Source organism: Patagioenas fasciata, chromosome W (assembly GCF_037038585.1).
Source record: "Patagioenas fasciata isolate bPatFas1 chromosome W, bPatFas1.hap1, whole genome shotgun sequence".
Classification (NCBI taxonomy): Eukaryota; Metazoa; Chordata; class Aves; order Columbiformes; family Columbidae; genus Patagioenas; species Patagioenas fasciata.
Window position 1 is genome coordinate 14392033 of NC_092559.1, and position 22971 is coordinate 14415003.

Sequence of the window (22971 nt, forward strand, 5' to 3'; positions counted from 1 at the left end):
TGGCAAAATCCAAAAGAACATTCACAGACCGTGAAAGAAGTCCTACCTGTTATACCTTCAGCTCCCTCCCCCACCGAGGATGAAAGTCTCTCCCAGAAACAGGAAAACTAGAACCTCCATTCCCTAGTAGTGAGCGGAGGAATGGAGGATGGATTTATATCTGACAGCTCACACATACTAGAGGGGGAGATTTATTGATCACGGCTATAGTGGGTCCTAAGCGTGCACCTGTAACCTTTTTGATTGACACCAGTGCACAGATTTCTGCTCTAAGCGAAGTAGATGCTGGAAGGTGTGGAGTTTCTCCCTTGAGGTGACGTTTTTGCGTCCTTAACGCTTTAGGGTCGACAGAAGTTATGAAAGTTGTTTGAGTAAAATTGTTATTGCTGGGGAATGAGAGCACAGTCATTATTGAGATGGTGATTGGAGACATTCCAAACAGTTTGCTAGGTATGGATACCCTCAAAGGCAGACAGTGGGAAGATTCAGAAGGATTGTTGTGGACTTTCGGAATGCTGCAGCTACATGTCAGACTACTGCAAACTGCACCTGCACGCCCATATAGCCAGGTCACAAACGTTAAGCAATACCCCCTTCCCCTGGGTGCCAAAGAAGGTATCAAACTGGTTATACAAGAAATGCAAGAACAAGGAGTGGTAATAAATACCCATTCTCCTTTTAACTCTCCAGTGTGGCCAGTTAGAAAACCCAATGGGACGTGGCGACTTACAATAGATTTTCAGCGGCTGAATGCCAACACCGATCCTTTAATCGCCGCAGTCTCCGATCTGGCTGAACTAATAACCATGATACAAGAAAAAGCTCATCCAATCATGGCAACAACAGATGTTAAAGACATGTTTTTTATGATACCATTGTGACCAGAAGACAGAGATTATTTTGCGTTCACCTGGGAAAGAAAACAATACACTTTCACCCAACTTCCCCAGGGGTACAAACATTCTCCCACATTAGCTCATCATGCTTTAGCCCAAGAGCTAGAAAAAATACCCAAACCCAAAGGCATAACTGTTTATCAGTACATTGATGATATTCTTGTAGGAGGAAATGAAATAATGAAAGTGGGGGCAACCCAACAGGATATAATTTCACATTTAGAAAATCTGGGTTTGCAAATTCCCCCTGAAAAGGTCCAAAAGCCCTCACAAGAAGTAAAATTTCTGGGAATCTGGTGGAAAGGAAGGATGACCTGCATCCCGCCGGACACCCTTGCTTCCTTAGTTCAGATCAAAATGCCTGAGTCAAAAAAGGGTTTGCAGCATGTTTTAGGGCTGTTGATCTTTCGGAGGAAACACATCTCAAATTTTTCCATCATTGCTAGACCTCTTTATGATTTTCTAAGAAAGGAGGTCAAATGGGAATGGACAGCTTCTCAGGAAGAAGCTATGTGATTACTAATTTTTGAAGCAACAGCTCATCAAGTCCTTGGTCCTATTCACCCTACAGACCCTTTTCAGGTTGAATGGGGGTTTGCTTTATCAGGCTTATCAGTTCATATATGGCAGAGAGGTCCTGAAGGTCCAACCCGACCTGTGGGATTTTTCTCCGGTGGTTTTAGGGATGCCAAAAAGAGAGACACTGCTTGGGAGAAAGGTTTGTTTGTTGTTAGTCTGGCTCTGGTAGAAGTAGAGAAGATTGCATGACAGCAGCCAATCGTATTAAGAGGCCCATTTAAAGTCATAAAAGAAGTCACTTCTGGGACCCCTCCCCCCGACAGGGTGGCCCAGAAGGCCTCAGTATGAAAGTGGTATGCTCAGATTGAACACTATTGTAACATTTTCTCGGTATCTGAAGGAGCTTTAAAAAATCTGGCTATACAAGAAATGGAGAGCTTGGACGATGACCAAGATAAACCTGCCTCAGTAATCCAAGTCGCACCTCCCTTTTCGCATGATTGGTCAGCTAGTGCTTGGTTTACTGATGCTTCTGCTAAAAGAGAAGGAAAGGTGTGGAAATACAGGGCAGTAGCACTCCATACCTCTTCCGATGAACACATTATAACAGAGGGAGAGGGTAGTGCACAAGTAGGTGAATTAATTGCAGTATGGAGTGTTTTCCAACATGAAGCATAAACTACTTCTCCTGTCCACATTTATACTGACTCTTATGCTGTGTTTAAGGGGTGTACCAAGTGGCTTCCTTTCTGGGAACAGAACGGATGGGAAATTAATAGGATTCCAGTGTGGCAAAAAGAAAAATGGCAAGAAATCTTTATTGCTAGAAAGGGAAACTTTGCTGTGGACTGGGTAGCTTCTCATCAGGTAGATGGGGGATCTGCAGGAGAATGGAATAACCAAGCTGATGAATTACCAAGACTGGCCCCTGTACAAAAGGACCAAATTTCAGAAGACTGGGAATGCTTGTTAGAATGGTTACATGTAAAATGCAAACACACCAGAGCTAAGGACTTGTATGGTGAAGCTCTGGCCCGAGGTTGGCCCGTCACCAAAGAAATGTGTAAAACCTGCATATCGGTCTGTGAACAATGTTGGAGACAGCTTGAAAGGCACCCTTTAGAAGATAACCCTCTACATTTAAGGGAGGGTAAAGGTTTCTGGGATGCCTGGCAGGTGTATTATATTGGCCCCTTTAAGAAATCAGGAGGTAAACATTTTGTACTGGTGGGGGTGGAAATAACATCAGGATTAGTCCAAGCTGAAGCTTTTGGCAAAGCTACAGGTGAAAACACTGTGAAAGCATTGTGAGAATGGTTTGGAACTTTTCCAAAGTCACAAGAAATACAGTCTGACAACGGTTCCCATTTCATCGCCAAAGTTGTACAAGATTGGGCACAAAGTGAAGGGATTAAATGGACTTTTCACACCCCATATTACCCACCAGCTAATGGAACTGTAGAAAGAACTGACAGCCTCTTGAAACGGCTTTTGAAACCTCATGAGGGTAACTGGGATACTCGTCTGTGGCAAGTTATCACAAGCGTAAATGACAGGTGGGGGGTAAATGGATGCCCCAAAATCACTGCTTTCTGCCCAAAAGCCCCTTCCTTGATTCCCTCTTTAAAGGGACCGAATGATTCCAAAGATCCAGCCCATTTCCCAGGACAACGAGTCCTGGTGGAACTCCCTACTGTGGAAAGCGTATCACTAGCATTGAAAACCCCTTTAAATGCAAATGCATGGGTAGCCTCTCATGCCCCGGGTAAGGAACACCAGATAAATACCCACTGGATAATTCCATAATTTTAATTATTTTTGCCTCGAGGAGGCAAGCCCTGTTTGTTTTCCTTTTGCAGGAGAACTCCGAGGGACACAGAGAATATCACGAATCATTCAAGAATCAAATCTGAAGGCTTAATTTGTCAAAATGACCAATAGTATAATTAGACTACTAATACTTTTCTGCATCTTCTCACCTACCCATAACCAAAAATACACTAAATGGCCTTGGTCCAAAGCTACTGTTATATACACTAGTTCTCTAGGACTGTATCCTGAAGACCACTTTCCAAGTTTAGCTACTATAGTAATACCTGATGATAAAGTGTATTGCCCATATGAATGGAAGTGGGATAGGAAGGATTGGGTTAGAGTCCTGAATGGTACAAATGGAGAAAAAATTAAAATAGGATGCAGAAAGGTGGAAGGATCTAACCATGAGAAAGCCTCTTCAATTACAGTTACTGGAAACCTTTTAGATCTAAATTCGACAACCAAAATTCACCCTAACATCTCAGCGAAACTCTGTGCCACTGCAGAGTGGAAATGTAATAAACAAAATTCTCTCATCTCGTGTTGTCGCCAAAAGTACATCGGCAACTATACCACCTTGGACCCAAGTACCAACAATGTGGAGATTACTAAATCCTGCAAGGATGCAGAAACTGATTGTTGGTGCAACTTCACTTTAACAAGGACCATCCGGGTGGTGTGTAATTGGCGAAACAATCACGCCAACCGATCAGAACTACTAGGCCTAAAATTCAAATTTAAAATAAATGCTGTCGCCAAACCTCCAGTGACATTTGTTGCAATAGTCACCTATCACAACAAAGACAGCGTTTTCACACAATGACAAAAATAAAGCTTCACGCTCTTTTATGGTGGTCCAGGGTGTCAACTTCTCCATGCAATGTAGACTGATTACTGAATCCCTCACTGAACCAGTAAACAGCTATAGAATTGGACTACATGGCTCTACTCTATCATGTGAAAAACAAAGCCAAAATTGTTGGCTAAACTTTGTGGAGGGGTTTCTGTTAGATGGAGATTTATTGTTGAATTAGTCAGACCCAAAGGAATCTCAAGGCCACTTCGAAAAGCTGAAAACAGGACCTGCTGTGGGAGTGAGGCATTTCTACAATAACAGGGACTCAACAAGATGTAAATCAATGGACCTATCAGCAGTGAGATTCCAGCTCGTGAACATAGACAATATCCAATTAGCGAATGCATGATTGGAGCGTGGATGCGTGATCAGAAAATAGTTGCATATATAAGGAGGCTTGTTTCTGTAATAAACGGCTTTGCGTGATTCACATCGGAGTGCTGAGTCCTTTATCGTTCCAACAAAACTTGACTGCAATACAATATACTCATAAAGTAATGTGTGGTAAAAATAATACCAAACATTGGAGGGAACTCAGGATAGAGGTCGTGACACCTACCACCCAACCAATAGCTGTACCCGATCCGAAAATTTTTGAAATTGGACCATATGTGATCAAAAATATAGGCCAATAACAAATGTTGTTCAATCCAGAATGGTCTCTTAAGCGTGTTGAGGTGTTAATGCAAAATAAGGTTTCTGAGATTCAGCCAGCCTACTCTCCTTTCTTAAGGACCTCTTTCAAAGGGTGAACAACCTGACTGAGGAAACAAATTCCTAATAGAACACCGAGAGACCTAACTGGTGTGTTGGTGACAGGATTGGAAGTTCTAACTGGTATTGATTCAGAGATATTAATGAATAAATTGACTACTACAACTAGTGATTTGGCAAAATTGCAACTGCCCTTGAGGTCTTCCCTATTGGCTTTGGGAACTAACCAGTGACTGTTATAAAAAGTGTTACCAAAATGGGAAAAAGTAAATGTAAAAGACCATGAATTGATAATAGATGCACTTGGTGTGGTCCAAAATAACCTTTCTTTGGCAATCAGTTGTATTCAGGCACAACTGTGGATGCAATCACACCTTGATCATAAGAGAAGGTGAAGAAGGTGCTTTCCCTACTGAAATTCGGAAAATTGTTTGGGACAGTGCCAATGAATTTGAGAAAGAACTGCAGTCCTGGTGGACTTTGGTAAACTTCACTTATAACCCCATCACAAACACTGCCACGACCTTTGTGTTAACCATACACAATACTTCAATATACGTAATTTACGCTATCATTGCATTAGGATTGAACCACAACAGAGCTGTACTCTATCCTTTCGAGCACAGAGTATGGGCCTGAAAAGTGGATGAAAAATGGCAAACTGTCAATTTAGAATCTTGTATTGTGCGGGAACAGCAAGGATTCATCTGTGAAAGTAATACAATTAGTTCTCAAGACATTTGTCTGGACTCTGAGCAGAATGTTTGTCATTTTGAGGTTCGTCCTGACAATCGAGAAATGGTATTATGTTGGAGAATGGTTTGGAAATGGGGGACGTGGGTCTACGGAGCAGTTGTGTGAGTAGAGTCTAGATTTTGTCACATTCCTATACCTCTCTTGGGTTAAGATTTGTTAAGCAAATTGTAAGCTCAAATAACGTTTTCTGAGAATTCTGTTTAGTTGCATGTCCTACAAGAAGCTGCTTGGATGGTGCAGATCTGCTTGTGCAAGTGAGAAATCTACAAGGAAATTTCGAATGCTGTATTTCCACTAGTATTAGCAGCCAATGTTTCGATAAAGCAAATACTACACTTCTGAAACAGAACTTCGATCCAGTAAGGGACATCAATATCCAATAAATATGACAGACAAAATGGAGTTAGAAACTTTGAAGAATAAATTTATGACAACCTTACAGGCTGACTGCATTCAGTTAGATTTGCAGATTTGTCTACGAAATAACCTGTGTCTATTGTGGGACAGTATGATGAGATTGCTAGCAGATTGATATACCGACTGTTGTATACCAATTGTCACTCTGATCAAGAAAATGTAGGGAATGAATTTAAGTCTTAATAGGCCATGATCCTTTTGTCATATATGTACCAGTTGTGAAATTTAATTCTGATTTTTTTTTCATTTGTAATCTATGTCTTTGTAAATTGCACTAGCTGGTTTTCTTAACAGCACAACTTTTAGCATGCATAAATGTAAATTGCTGCAGAACCTGCAAGTCTCTAACATCAGGTCACAGACCATACTTGTATCTGGTCTGATCCTACATACTTGCACAGTTTTTGTTTATGGTTCAGGAAAGTCTCATAAAGCTGTAGTAGTTTGGTGTGAAGATAACGATTGGCATCATTCTGTAAAAACTATTGAAGGTTCAACCCAATTAGCAGAACTTAGTACAGCTTTAAATTACTTAGAGCTTTTTAAGGAGGAACCTCTAAATTTGATTTGTGATTTTGAGTACATAGTCAAGGTCCAACGCACGTATCTGATTCTGAACTTTTGTTTGTTTGTTTCTTGTTTTTTTTTTTTTTTAAAAAGGTGGGGGGAAGTACGGGAAACACCACAAAACCAATTGTCAAAATCATTGTATGTGATGAAATACTTTGCAAGTATGACCCAAAACCATGCTAAATCAGAAAGAACCTACATTAGTTATGGTCAAATCACTAGTCAATGGAAAAGGTCACATCAATTGATAACCTGGGGAAACGTTATGTTTGTGTCATTACAGGCCAAGGATCGAAGTGGATTCCCGCGAAGTGGGTCAAGCCATGACTAAATAAAGACAACAAAGATTCAATGGATGCAGATGGACAGGAGGGAGATAAGCTGTGAGGACTGTTTCAGATGTAAACCATGGATCCTAATTCAGTGTTATAAATGCTCACAGACCTGGAAGATAAATCGAAGTCAATCCATAAGGAAATTCAACAGCTTATGGACTACACCCAGAAGATTCAAGAAGATATAGGGCTTTTCGGCTTGGAGGGGTTAACAAACTGGCTAGGGTTAGAAGGGTGGTTTAAGAGCTTTTTACAAAGTGTGTTGCTTATCTTAGTTATAGTAGCTATAGGGTTATTGTGTTTAAGCTGTGCTCTCTCTTGCTTTAAAAGAATGTTTGAGCAAATAGTGAATCAGGCTCTGCTTGTACAAAAAGAAAAAGGGGGAAATGTTGGAGAATGGCTTGGAAATGGGGGATGTGGGTCTACGAAGCAGTTGTGCGAGCAGAGCCTATTCTGAAGGTCTTAGCATAAGTAGCAAGACTAGGCCGCAGTGAGAACCGCTGACTGTTTCAGTAAAATCAGCAAGGTCACTGAGACCTTCGCAGAGTTTCACAAACAGCTTTCAACAGCACAAGAATGTAGAATAAGCATAGCTAGCAGCTGCAAGTAGGAGGACCATGCAAATGTGACTGTTAGAGCTTAAGCCAATTAGTAGGTCACAGGTATGCATAATTATCGTGAACTGTATAAGTATATGCTATTTGGGCTAATAAATCAAACTATGCTTTATCACTCATATTGAGTCGACCTGCGTGTTCCTCCGCCTCTCAAAGTATTAGTGTATATTGGCAAAGGTTGTGTGTGCTTGAGGACTACTTGTAACTCTATATTAGTAGATAGAGTGATGGTAAATATTAGAAATAATTCAAATTTTTGTGTTTGTAATTTTGTTAAAATTACTGGATGTGATTTTTCTTATTTAACACCAGTCATATCTCATCAACTTATGCAATCTAATTACACACTGATTTATGAATTACTGCCTACATCTATCAGGATGAATCTCACATTGGTAAAGCAATTGTTGCAACACCAAGACTTGATCAAGATCTTTGAAGAAGTTTGAGTAAATGGACAGAAAACCTTGATAACTGTTCACCACAATGCTGAAGAAATTCACAGTGTGTTGAGAAGAGTAGAAAAAGACACAGAATATAAGTGGTGGGACATACTTTTCAGGTGGTCACCTACTGCTACAGGCATCCTGAACAAGTTGTGTCACCCCATTGTTGTTCTCTTGGTATTAGTTTTGATAGGTTTTGTTCTCTCTGCGGTATTGTATGTTTTGAATTGCAAAATGCTAAAGCGTTTGACACATTTGACATCTATACTTAATGCACACAATTTGTTTAGTGTGCCCTCCAATGGAGACATCCATAAAACCATTCATACAAAGCGGATTGCGTGCATATAAACCACTTTTCCTTTCCTTTTTCTTCCTCTATACTTTCTGTCTCTCTTTGAGGATCATGTTGCTGCCACGAGCTCCTGATAACAATGTTCAGTCACGGGGTGGTGTAAGAGTCGATCTGAAGATTTGTCTGAACATCACCATCAAGAACAGATGGACAATGACTTGGAGAGAGGCCCGAGGAGAATAATTGTGTTGCACAGGTCTCTCCAACTCGGGGGCTACTGGTAACAATAGCTGCTGTGTGGACTTCACCTGCTGCCTCAGCCAAGCTTGTCCCCACCTCCTAAAAGGAACTGTGTTATACAGGTCTCTCCGACCCGGGGACAATAGCCGTTGTCCAGAAGATGGATTTTCACCTGCTGCTTCAGCCAAACTTGCCCCCCACCGCCTCCCTGTTACTAAGGACAACGAAGAAGAGCATGCCCAGAAGCTCGCCAAGGATCCTGAGGTCACCCTGAATGCGAGGCAACGCAGGCGCAGATGGGTCCTGGCAAGCAAAGCGGGGACTTTTTGGGCCTGCGCAATTAAGCCTGGATTGTGAAACAAAGGTGGAGATTGGCCTCAAACAATGGGAATGAGGGGGGGTGAAGAAGCATAAAAGATGACTCCCGACTGGACATGGTTAAGATCTTCCCACCAGAGGATCCCGGATCACGACGCAGGACCGGCAGGACTCTACGGGACCGAAGACCAGAGGGACACCTTTGGGACTCGGTGGTGGTAATTAAAATCCTCTTTTTCCCTTTTTTTTCTTTTTTTCTTTCCCTTTTTCTCTACTCTCTCTCTATTGCATGCTACTTTACGGGCAAAATAATAAAGTAACACTGTTTGATTCAATTATAACCCCTTGGCATTTTGGTTACCTCAATTTTGTGCTTCGAGATCAAGGTAAACGAACCATCACAAGTCCATCACCAAATGGATCGTAACAGGGGAAAAGGAGAAAACTGGGCACAACAGAGACAAACCCAAGGGTACCATACCAAAGTGTGAGGGATGGGGTGCTAGCAAGGCCCTTTTGTCTGCCCTCTCATTGGAGGCAGGGGATGGAGGGCCATGTGGTAGCAAAGGCACAAGGGTTATTGATGTTAGAAACCACAGAAGAGCCTGAGAAGGATCAAAAAGGAATTAGGGCTTCTCAGTGCAAAAAGTTGGTGGGATCAGTAGCCTAGCTGAACTGCATCTATATGAATGCACACAGCATGGGCAACAAACAGGAGGAGCTGGAAGTCATCATGCGGCAGAAAAACTACAATGTAGTTGCCATCACAGAAACATGGTGGGATGACTCCCACAGTTGTAGTGCTACATTGGATGGCTATAAACTCTTCAGAAGGGATAGGCAAGGAAGGAGAGGAGGTGGGGTAGCCATGTATGTTAGGGAGTGTTTTGATTGTCTAGAGCTTAATGATGGTGACAATAGGGTTGAGCATTTATGGGTAAGAATCAGGGGGAAGACCAACAAGGCAGATATCCTGGTGGGAGTCTCTTACAGACCACCGAACCAGGATTAAGAAGCAGACAAAATATTCTGCAGGCAGCTGGGGGAAGTCTCGTGATCACTACCCCTTGTTCTCACTGGGGACTTCAACTTACCAGATGTCTGATGGAAATACACAGCAGAGAAGAAACAGTCTAGGAGACTCCTGGAGTGTCCAAATTCCTGATACAGCTGGTCAGTGAGCCAACTGGGGAAGGCACCCCACCTGTTTGCAAACAGAGAAGGATTTGTGGGTGATGTGATGGTCAGAGGTCATCTTGGGCATAGTCACCATGAAATGATTGAGTTTTCTATTCTTGGAGAAGTAAGGAGGGGGATCAGCAGAACTACTACCCTGGAGTTCTGAAGGGCAGACTTTGACCTGTTTAGGAGCCCCTTGGGGGGTTGTTCTTAAAGGTAAAGGAGTCCAGGAAAGCTGGTAGCTCTTCAAGTAGGAAGTCTTAAAGGCATGAGAGCAGGCTGTCCCCATGTGCTGAAAGATGAGCCGATGGGGATGAAGACCAGCCCTGCTGAACAGAGAGCTTCATCTAGAACTCAGGAATAAAAGGAGAATTTCTGACCTTCGGAAGAAGGGACAGGTAACAAGGACGCTGTGAATTTATGCAGGGGGAACATTAGAAGGGCCAAAGCCCAACTAGAGCTGGGCCTGGCTTCTGCTGTAAAAGGGAACAAAAAATGTTTCTATAAATACATTGGCAACAAAAGGAGGGCTAAAGAGAATCTGCGCCCTGTAGTGGACGCATCGGGAAACATAGTGACAGAGGATGAGGGAAAGGCTGAGGTACTTAATGCCTTCTTTGCCTCGGTCTTTAATAGTACAACCAGTTGTGGTCCAGGTGCAAAGCACCCTGAGCCAGAAGACAGTAAGCGGGAGAAGAATGAAGCTCCCTTGGATCCAAGGGGAAATGGTTAGCAACCTGCTACACCACTTAGACACACTCAAGTCTATGGGGCCAGATGGAATCCATCCAAGGGTACTGAGGGAGTTGGCAGAAATGCTCATCGTGCCACTTTCAATTATTTATCTGAAGTCCTGGCTAACCGGGGAGGTCCCAGTTGACTGGAAGTTGACAAATGTGACACCCATCTACAAGAAGGGCCGGAAGGACAATCCAGGGAACTACAGACCTGTCAGTCTAACCTCGGTGCTGGGCGAGGTCATGGAGCAGATGATCTTGAGTAACATCACACGGCACTTACAAGAGAACCATATGATCAGGCCCAGTCAAAACAGGTTTATGAAAGGCAGATCTTGCTTGATCAACCCGATCTTCTTTTTTGACCAGGTGATCTGCTTAGTGGATGAGGGAAAGGCTGTGGATGTTCTGTACCTAGACTTTAGTAAAGCCTTTGACACTGTTTCCAACAGCATTCTCCTTGAGAAACTGCCAGTTCATGGCTTGGATGGGCGTACTCTTTCTGAGTAAAGAACTGTCTGGAGGGCTGGGCCCAAAGAGTTGTGGTGAACAGAGCCAAATCCAGTTGACAGCCACTCACGAGTGGTGTTCCCCAGGGCTCAGTATTGGGGCCAGTTCTGTTGAATCTCTTTATCAATGATCTGGACAAGGGCATTGAGTGCACCCTTAGTAAGTTTGCAGATGACACCAAATTGGGTGGGAGTGTTGATCTGCTTGAGGGTAGGAAGGCTCTACAGAGGGATCTGGACCAGCTGTATTGATGGGCTGAGGCGAATTGTATGAGGTTTAACAAGGCCAAGTGCTGGGTCCTGCATTTGGGTCACAACAGCCCCATGCAACACTACAGGAAGAGTGGCTGGAAAGCTGAACGGCAGAAAGGGACCTGAGGGTGTTGACCCCAGCTATTTTGTGATTCTTTGTTGATCCACAGTTGACTGAACATGAGCCAGCGGTGTGCCCAGGTGGCCAAAAAGACCAACAGCATCCTGGTTTGTATCAGGAACAGTGTGGCCAGCCGGACTGGAGAAGTGATTGTCCCCTGTACTCGGCACTGGTGAGGCTGCACCTTGAATACTGTATTCAGTTTTGGGCCCCTCACTACAAGGAAGACATTGAGGTACTGGAGGTAGTTCAGAAAAGGGTTCAATGAAGCTGGTGAGTGGTCTAGAGAGCAAGTCTTATGAGGAGCAGCTGAGGGAACTGGGGCTGTTGAGTAAAGGAGGCTGAGGGGAGACCTTATTGCTGTCTACAACTGCCTGAAAGGAGGTTGTAGCAAGGTGGGTGTCAGTCTCTTCTCCCAAGTAACAAGTTATGCACGGAAAGGATAAACATACTCGCAATCTTGCGAGAAGTTTTACTCACACACGTGGCTGCAAGGCAAGCGGAGTCTCCATCCTGGGGAGGGGGGGCTCTCGGCGGCAGCATCTTCAGCTCGCGCTCCGAGAGACCGGTGACAATGGGCCGCGTCTCGACGAGAGAGTCCCGTTTTTATACTGGCTGATCAGACCTGACTGTAGGCATTCTAGAAGCTTCTCTGCACCCCCACACCGTGTGTGGGGTGCCCCTGAAGCCTCCAAACATCCCCCACACTGGTCACAGGTGCCCAGCGGCTCACTGGCGCCTTGGCAATCCCTTCTCCTAATGGCCCTGGCCAGGGTGCTCTGGGGCCAAACAAAAGAAGCTGTTAGCCTCAGAGAGAGAGGGAGATGTGCCTACTCCTTCCATGATGAAGGAGGGAGGGGAAGAAAGGGGGGTTTGCATTCTGCCACACTAATGTAGGTTCTTTCTGATTTAGCATGTTTTTTGGGTCACACATGCAAAGTGTTTCATCACAGGGTAAATTTGGGCTGCACCACTTAGATATAAGTGATTCATCACATACAATACTTTTGACAATTGGTTTTGTGGTGTTTTCCCTACTTCTCCCCCCTTTTTGTTTAAAAAAAAGAGAAAAAACAAAAACAAAAAACCAGTTAAGAATCAGATATGTGCACTGGACCTTGACTATGTACTCAAAATCACAAATCAAATTTAGAGGTTCCTCCTTAAAAAGCTCTAAGTAATGTAAAGCTGTGCCAAGTTCTGCTAATTGGGTTGAACCTTCAATAATTTTTACAGAATGATGCCAATTGTTATCTTCATGCCAGACCACTACAGCTTTATGAGACTTCCCAGAACCATCAACAAAAACTGTGCAAGTATGTAGGATCAGACCAGATACAAGTATGGTCTGTGACCTGATGTTAGAGACTTGCAGGTTCTGCAGCAATTTACATTTTACATTTATGCATGCCAAAAGCTGTGCTGTTAAGAAAATCAGCTAGTGCAATTTGCAAGGACATAGATTGCAAATAAAAACATCAAAATTAAATTTCACAACTGGTACATGTATGACAAAAGGATTATGGTCTATTGAGACTTAAATTCATTCCCTGCATTTCTTGATCAGAGTAACAATCAGTATATCAGTCTGTTAGCAATCTCATCATACTGTCCCACAACAACCACAGGTTTTTTCTATGTTGTAGCTATAAACAGACAAATCTGCAAGTCCAATCGAATGCAGTCAACCTGCAAGGTTGTCATAAATTTAGTCCTCAAAGTTTCCAACTCCATTTTAGCTGTCATATTTATTGGATATTGTTTTCCCTCTACCGGATCGAAGTCCTGTTTCAGATCTATCAGTGTAGTATTTGCTTTATCAAAACATTGGCTGTTAATATCAGTGGAAATACAGCATTTGAAATTTCCTTGGAGATTTCTCACTTGCAGCAAGCAGATCTGCACCATCCAAGCAGCTTCTTGTAAGACATGCAACTGAACAGGATTCTCAGAAAACATTATTTGAGCTTACAATTTACTTAACAAGTCTTGATCCAAGAGAGGTATAGGGCTTTCTGGCAACTACAAGAATTCATGTATTAAAACTTTGTTCCAAATTTGGCATTCTATTGGTCTCACAAAACGGCCTTTCTTTCATTCTCTCCCATGACCTCAAAAACTAACACGGTGAATTTACTAAGAAGTCTCTTACAACCAGTTACCACAAAATAAGTCTATTAAAAAAAAAATTTGGTTTAATTTCCCAGCTTCATTAGAACTATGGACCCACTGGCAATGCCTTTAAATTTCAACCCTCAGACTCCTTCATGCAGTATTACAGTTCTCTAGCAGTAACATTACTGGGGGACGGAATAAAACCTCTCGCCCCCATCTGGGATGGCAGGATCTCCAGTCTAGCATGAAAACAAATCAGTTCGAACTCCACATCAAACCAACCTGTCTGCACTCAAATCAGTACCACTCTGACCCAGAGAAGCACTGAGCATTCTGACCTCCCCAAAGCTGACCAGTGTGAAAAGACTGACTTCAGCAAGGAGGTAAAAGGATGAGCTCTCTCCCCAGATGTGCCAAAACCTAGGAGACAAGATAGAAGCAAAAAGAAACATCACCAACAACCCCTGATTCAAAGCCGAGAAGCAACACAGTGCCACAACAAGGATGGATGACAATACTCCAGAGAAAAAAAACAGAGCGGGGGGAGTAAAGCCCCCCTTTCTCCGCTTAGCAGTGGGAAAACGGGTTTTTTCCTTTTTTTTTTCTTTTTTTCTTCTTTCTCTTCTTGCTACAGTTCAGATGTAGCCAAGGCCACGCAGCTGGCGTATTCGCTGGTACGAAGTGGGAGGCTCTGGAAAACTCCTCAGTTACAATGAGCTGAGTTTATCTCGCAACTCGACACAGGCCTGGGATATTTTGCTTTTTTGTTTTCCCATTTCATTCCAACCATAATGCACTTTATACGCAATTCCAAGTAGCTCAGTAATAGTTACATTCCTCAGCCCCATTTACCTTTTGAAATTTACAGATGTCAAAAACCAGCATATTAAACATCAATCCATTATTCCATTTCTCTAGATCCAAATTAGTTCATATTCTAGCAACTTTTAAATACAACCTCATACAATACCAAGGCCACATCCATCATAGCATTTAGTTATTTTCTCTTTTCTTTTCTTTTCTTTTCTTTTCTTTTCTTTTCTTTTCTTCTCTTCTCTTCTCTTCTCTTCTCTTTTCTTTTCTTTTCTTTTCTTTTCTTTTCTTTTCTTTTCTTTTCTTTTCTTTTCTATGTGAATCAGAATGTAACAATTTAAATTCTTTTCTGGTCTCAAAAATGGCAAATTAACTTACAGTACCATACTTCACCAAATTTTTTCCAAAGTTCTGCAAACCAAATTAATTGCAATACAGCACTGAAACCCTGAATTCCACATTTAAGCCACATTTTAGTACAGTATCATTTCAAGTTTTATTTTTTCAGAATATTTCCTAAGGGGGAACAAGGTGGAATTTTAGCAGTGGAACCGATTCCCATTTTGTAGTTATCTCCCCAAACAAAATTCTTTTGGTACCAAACATATATATACGCAAACTAAAATACTGAGTTCAGATATGAAAACCAAATACCAAGTTCAAATATGCAGATGGATCACAGTTATACTTACTGAAGACAATATCTCGATTTTAGCATTGCACCTTTGAACTGCTTACTGCTCAGCCAGGTAGCGGTGCCGCTGGGTCTCCCTGACAAAACAGGTCAGTGTGCGCTGGAGCCCCATCGGCACCGGCCCCCCCCGCCACTGCAGCAAGCTGGATCGGGCAAGGCTTTTAATAGCGTCTCATCTGGGGTGCTACAACTGTTATCCCAAAACCAGGGTTCTTTACTTGGTGTGGACACACAAGAGCCAAATTTAGTACATAGTGATGAAACACAGCCCATCACAGAGTTGTGCAAGTCTGAATGCCGGAATAAAGCTAGCATGCTAGAAAGAGAAATAACAGCTACTACACACAAAATTTTACCATCACATTCACGCAGTAAAGAACTAAATTACTCATGATCTTCTGTATTATCACAAAATGCACATTTTGAGTCCATGGATTCTCATGATTTAACAGTCTGTGAAATCACTGCACCACACAACAAAGAGCTACTAAAACTGCAACATGCTTAAACAGATACCCACAAAGAAGGTTAATGAAGAAAGCATCTTGCAGACTTCAGCAAGTTTACTGTGACCTGTGTGTTATCAGTTAACTCTCTCTCAGTTTGTTGAAGTTCAAACCGCCCTGCCTGTAAAACTGAAATGATTCAATGATCTTTGTAGAGTTTTATTTTTCTCCTGCTCTTCTCGCTTTAGAAACAACGAAGTGTTATACTTCAAGGTTCTATTCTCCGGACACTTTTCCCAATCATTAAACTTACACAGCAGCCACCATTAATTACAATATTTCACAAGATTTTCGTTCCTCATATTTCAAGTGCTTTCCTATGTTTTAAAACACCTCCCAATACAGATTTCTTAACAACACGACTGAAAACAGTCGTTTCCAACCCCATCTCCTAAGTAAAAACCATGAGAAGAGGGAGGGAGGGGGGGAAAGCACAGGGCTGCTTGCAGCGCAAGTGGGAAAAGTGGGGAGAAGGTTTTACGGCACACTTATACCACAAAGAAACAATTCTGACAACAACCAGTAAAACTCACGTTCCTGACAAGCTGCTTGATTTTCAGAGAGGCAATACACAGAAACACATAATATGTACTGTAAAACTCGCAGATAACATGTTGATAGCAAACATTAGCATCCTCTACTGCTAATTACAACACCATTTCTTCCTTAGCTTCTAAGTTTTGAACCTGCTTATTGATGACCTCTTGAAGACGGTCAATAAATTGCATGTAATTCTCGTTGGGACCCTGATTAATAGTTGCAAATGATTTGGCTGCTTTGTCAGTTTCAGGCACCTTTATCATAGCTTGATATGTGAGGTCTCTTGACTGCCTCAGGATTTCAGAAACTTATTGTGCCTGTAGTTGCGGTATGCCAATTAGTGTCTCTTCCAAGAGTTGGGGGGTACCTGCCCCTTTCAATGAATCCCCATCGTTCTGTCTGAAATGATCTATTGCTGTTACGTTGCATAGGTCTAATTTTGCTTTGAGTCTTTCATGGTTTTTATCTGATCTTGGGGCAACTCGTACACATACTCCTTTTAACTTTTCAAGAATATGCTGCAAACCCTCATCTTCATCCATGTCATCAGATAACGTGGACTTGAACAGTGCTGGAGAATCATTAGTAACAGGGGGGTTTGGCCTTTTTCTTTTTTTTTTTTTTTCAAATCTAGTCCAGGGAAGCCACCCCCCTCCCCTGTCTCTGCATGTTCCCATTGCTCTTTTAATCCTCTCAAAGTCTCTAGCAACAAGTGCCATGTTGTTAACAGTTCAGTTGTTTCTTTGCATCTTTCACTAGTGCTTTGCCCCATAGTAACACAGTCCTTCCTTCGTAAAGTCAATTCCAGAGGGCTAATACCCTGCTTCTTCAGAAGCAACTTCCATGTAGATAATATAATACCCTCTTCTTTAGATAAGTTCCACCCCCCTGTTCCCGGTAGCTCACCAACTCTTGGCGTGGTGTCTTTTCAAGGATCCGGATCTTCGGCAGCTCCCCCCTGCTGCTCTATCAGCTGTACCGGGCTCCGTCTCCACAGCTTGTCTTCGGCTACCACAGCTTCACCGCTGTCTCTTCTTCATGCGAGATCCTTCTTCATACAGGATCAGGTCGGGGTCACCGTATGTCGTGGTTGAGACGGACAAACAACATAGACCAAGTTCTTCCAGGATGAAAGTAGTAGATGCCATTTAATGCCACAGGAAATCAAGTGTGATCACAGTCAGTTATAGCCATCATAATATATGTAATATGCTGCGTATTTGTTGTCTCATCTCTCAGCAGCCATTCTGGTGTCTAGGATGAAATGAAGAGACAGAAGAACTACTTGGCCCTCCATCCTCCAGAGTACCCAACCTGGTATGGTTTGCACAGAAAGATGTAAACCTGTTTTCTTCAGACTGCTCACATTCTTTGCATCTCACCAGCAGCAAGAAGGAAGCAGCACAGTTGTTCAGTAAGTTCAGTGTGCTGCATGTTAATTGACTTGATATAATAATAGACTCATCATAGAATGGTATGTGTGGCGATGAAGAACGACGCACACGTGGACGCAGATAAAGACGTGCACACACAGGCAGAGGTCATGTTCAGCAGGGAACAAAGAGCAAGGCAGAGCTAAGCTGAGTCAAGCTGAGGCTCTTTTTATTAACCATTCTCAATTTATAGATTTACAGATAGGGACCTGGACTAAGACGTTAGACAGGATGTTTTTTCAATAATTGTTATTCCAAACACGCCACACTCATGTTGTGACTGTGTTCAGTCACATTCCCACTCATTCACAGCCCAGGCCTGTGTCGAGGGTTAAGATTGCGGGGTGACAATCAAACCCTGGCAGATGTATTGTTAACCTCCTCTCCCCCCCACTTCCCCCTTTTGCCCCTCCCTCTCCCCCCTTCCCACTCAGGACAGGCGATCGGTAGGGAAAGAAGGACAGAGAGAAGAGAGTTGGAAAAGTTAAAGATGTTTTACTAATGCTACTAATAAGAATAGAGAAAATAATACAAAATATACAAAACCAATCTTGTAAGTCTCAGCAACTGCAGAGCCAGCACCCAAAGTCCTGGATTAGACTCTGTAGCCAACCGGAGCTGGATTCAGTCTGTCACCAGGCCTCAGTTCGCAGGGACGACCAGCAAGGTCCTCTCCTAATGTCAGCCATGAGGAAAAAAGGGAAAAAGGGCATAAGGATGAGATCCTCGTGATCTCCCACTTTTATATGAAGTATTCACGTGAATGGAATGTTATACACCGTTGGTCAGTCTCTCGGTCATCAGTTTCTTGTTGCCCCTCTCGTGAGATGTCCATCTGTGCTTATCAATAAGTTTGCATTCCATTGCTAGGTTTAACCAAAACATGTGTTGGGTTCTCCAGGAAAATGCAGCTAACATGAAGGCTTTAGCTGACAGGCAAATTCACTAAAAGAGAAACTTGTTTTTAACAAAACCAGGACATTCCACCCCTTATAATATGACATTCACTGAATACTTATCAATACAATCTATCAATACAATCTAATTAATCACTACTACTATATATATATATACATATGTACATATATACACAGGAGTAATTAATCAGTGGACCATCCTTTGAAAAGTTCATTAAGTTCATTTTGTCACAACAGTCTCCCAGGGCAGGAAAAATGGTACAAGTGCATCTCATGAACACTGTGGGTTAAGGACACCACTTCGAAGAAGGTGTCGGGCGCCACTCGAAGAAGCTAGCTCTAGTTTCATCACCATTGTCTTGATCTGTAAGACACTTATTAAACATTGTTAGTGCGGCAATTCACATCATACAGTTCAGCATTGCATATTTTCACCTAAAATCAAATCCCCTTGAGGTACACACCGAACTTCTCCATCCTTAAGCATCACCCACCAGGTGCTGCCAGGTCCCTGGGCAAAAACAATCCCACGAATAGGTTTGCCTTTGCCTGAGGCAGGAGTAACCCAGACTGCCTTTCCTAAGATATTTTTCATGTGTACTACAGGGACTTTATCTCCTTCTACAGTCCGTAGAATTTCTGATTGGGCAGGCCCGGCTCGATTGGTTGATCCCCTAGTGTTGACCAACCAAGTGGCTTTTGCTAAATGTGAATCCCAGTTTTTAAAGGTTCCACCACCAAGTGCCTTTAGTGTAGTTTTTAACAAACCATTGTACCTTTCAATTTTCCCAGAGGCTGGTGCATGATATGGAATATGATATACCCACTCAATACCATGTTCTTTGGCCCAATTGTCTATAGTACTGTTTTTGAAATGAGTACCATTGTCTGATTCAATTCTTTCTGGCGTACCGTGCCGCCAAAGGACTTGCTTCTCAAGGCCCAAGATAGTATTTTGGGCTGTAGCATGAGGTACGGCATATGTTTCCAACCATCCAGTGGTTGCTTCCACCATTGTAAGTACATAACGCTTACCTTGACGTGTTTGTGGAAGTGTAATATAATCAATCTGCCAAGCTTCTCCATACTTATACTTTAACCATCGCCCCCCATACCATACAGGTTTTAACCGTTTTGCTTGTTTGATTTCGGCGCAAGTTTCACATTCATGAATAACCTGTGAAATAGTGTCCATAGTTAAATCCACCCCTCGATCACGAGCCCATTTGTATGTTGCATCTCTACCTTGATGCCCTGAAGCATCATGGGCCCATCGAGCTAGGAAAAGTTCACCTTTATGTTGCCAGTCCAAGTCCACCTCAGCTACATTAATCTTAGCAGCTTGATCCGCTTGTTGGTTGTTTAGATGTTCCTCGGTGGCTCGACTTTTAGGCACATGAGCATCTACATGACGAACTTTCACAGGCAGCCTCTCTAGCCGAGCAGCAATGTCTTGCCACAGTGTGGCAGCCCAAATGGGTTTACCTCTGCGCTGCCAGTTGCTTTTCTTCCATTGCTGTAGCCACCCCCACAAGGCATTTGCTACCATCCATGAGTCAGTATAGAGATAAAGTATTGGCCACTTCTCTCGTTCAGCAATGTCCAAAGCCAGCTGGATGGCTTTCACTTCTGCAAACTGACTGGATTCACCTTGTCCTTCAGTGGCTTCTGTAACTTGTCGTGTGGGACTCCACACAGCAGCTTTCCACCTTCGATGTTTTCCTACAAGACGACAGGATCCATCTGTGAACAGTGCATACTGCTTATCAGTCTCTGAAAGCGCATTATATGGTGGTGCTTCTTCAGCACGTTTTACTTCATCCTCATCTGGAGACATCCCAAAGTCTTTGCTTTCTGGCCAGTCTGTAATCACTTCTAATATACCTGGACGGTTGGGACTTCCAATTCGAGCTCGTTGCGTGATCAGTGCAATCCATTTACTCCATGTAACTTCGGTTGCATGATGTGGAGAGGGAACCGTCCCTTTGAACATCCAGCTCAGCACCGGCAGTCGAGGTGCCAGGAGGAGCTGTGCTTCAGTGCCGATCACTTCTGAAGCAGCTCAAACTCCTTCAGATGCTGCTAGTATCTCCTTTTCAGTTGGAGTATAGTTGGCCTCAGATCCTTTGTATCCTCGACTCCAAAAACCTAAGGGTCGACCTCGGGTTTCTCCCGGTGCTTTCTGCCAGAGGCTCCAGGTAAGTCCAGTATCTCCGGCTGCGGTGTAGAGCACATTTTTAACATCTAGTCCAGTTCGGAGTGGTCCAAGGGCCACCGCATGAGTTATCTCACACTTAATTTGTTCAAAGGCTTGTCGTTGTTCAGGGCCCCACTCAAATTGGTTCTTTTTACAAGTCACTCGATAGAGAGGGCTCACAATGTGGCTGTAGTCAGGAATATGCATTCTCCAAAAACCTACAACGCCCAAGAAAGTCTGTGTCTCCTTTTTATTAGTAAGTGGAGACATTGCTGCAATTTTGTTGATCACATCCATTGGGATCTGACGACGGCCATCTTGCCATTTTATTCCTAAAAACTGGATCTCTCGTGCAGGTCCCTTGACCTTGCTCCGTTTTATGGCAAAACCAGCATCCAAAAGAATATGAATTATTCTCTCACCTTTCTCGAAGACTTCTTTCGCTGTGTCGCCCCATACGATGATGTCATCAATATATTGCAAGTGTTCTGGAGCTTCACCTTGCTCCAGCGTGGTCTGGATCAGTCCATGGCAGATGGTAGGACTGTGTTTCCACCCCTGGTGCAAGCGATTCCATGTATACTGGATGCCCCTCCAAGTGAAAGCAAACTGCGGCCTGCACTCTGCTGCTACAGGAATAGAGAAAAATGCATTAGCAATGTCAATTGTAGCATACCACTTGGCTGCCTTTGACTCCAGTTCAAATTGCAGTTCTAGCATGTCAGGCACAGCAGCACTCAGTGGTGGTGTAACTTCATTCAGGTCACGACAGTCTACAGTTAGTCTCCACTCGTCACTAGACTTACGCACTGGCCAGATTGGGCTGTTAAAAGGTGAGCGAGTCTTACTGATCACACCCTGGCTTTCCAATTGACGGATCAGCTACTGGATAGGAGTCAAAGAGTCTCGATTGGTGCGATATTGTCGGCGATGCACCGTTGTGGTAGCAATTGGCACCTGCTGATCGTCAACCCTCAGCAGTCCTACAACAGAAGGGTCATCTGAAAGACCAGGCAAATCAGACAGCTGTTCAATTTTCTCAGTGTCCACAGCTGCTATACCAAATGCCCACCTATACCCTTTTGGGTCCTTAAAATACCCTCTCCTGAGGTAGTCTATACCAAGGATGCACGGAGCATCTGGACCAGTCACAATGGGATGCTTTTGCCAGTTTTTTCCAGTTAGGCTCATTTCAGCCTCTACAACAGTCAGCTCCCGGGATCCCCCAGTCACTCCAACAATATTGATGGATTGCGTTCCTTTATAATTAGAAGGAATTATTGTGCACTGAGCACCAGTGTCCACTAAAGCTTTGTACTCCTGGGGTTGTGTTGTACCAGGCCATAGTATTTGTACAGTCCAATAAACTCTGTTATCCCTTTCCTCCACCTGGCTGGAGGCAGGACACCTCTAATTCCTGTTTTGCACAGTCTCTGGGTGTGAATTAGAGGTTCCTTCAAGAGCATCAGAATCTCTTCTGCTCCTTTTGTAAACTGGAGCAGCCACCTTCCAGGACAGCCTGACAACATTTACACATCACACATCCTTGGGGCCGGTGTTCCGGCCCAAGATACCATTCTCATGAGCCTGGACTATCACTCCTTATAATAATGAAAAACATACTTCTGTATAACCTTACCAAGGTCCTTTATATTTTGACTAATTGCTGTGATTTAATCATGTTAGTATTATTTCTTCTTTGACCATCTCGATGGTCATGTTAGTATTTATCTTCCTTTATCATCCAAGTGGTTGGAACCTCACATCCTGCTGTTCCCACTGTATGGTTTGGAAGGGACCTTAAAGATCATCTAGTTCCAACCACCCTGCCATGGGCAAGAACACCTTCCACTAGATCAGGATGCTCAAAGCCCCAGACAACCTGCCCTTGAACACTTCCAGGGATGGGGCATCTGGAACTTCTCTGGACAACCTGTTCCAGTGCCTCATCGCTCTCATGGTGAAGAATTTCTTCCTTATAGTTAATCTAAATCTACCCTCTTTCAGTTTAAAGCCATTACCCCTTTTTCCTATCACTACATGCCCTTGTAGAAAGTCCCTCTCTAGCTTTCTTGTAGGCCCCCTTTAGGTACTGGAAAGCTGCTATAAGGTCTCCCCGGAGCCTTCTCTTCTCCAGGCTGAACAACCTCAACTCTCTCAGTCT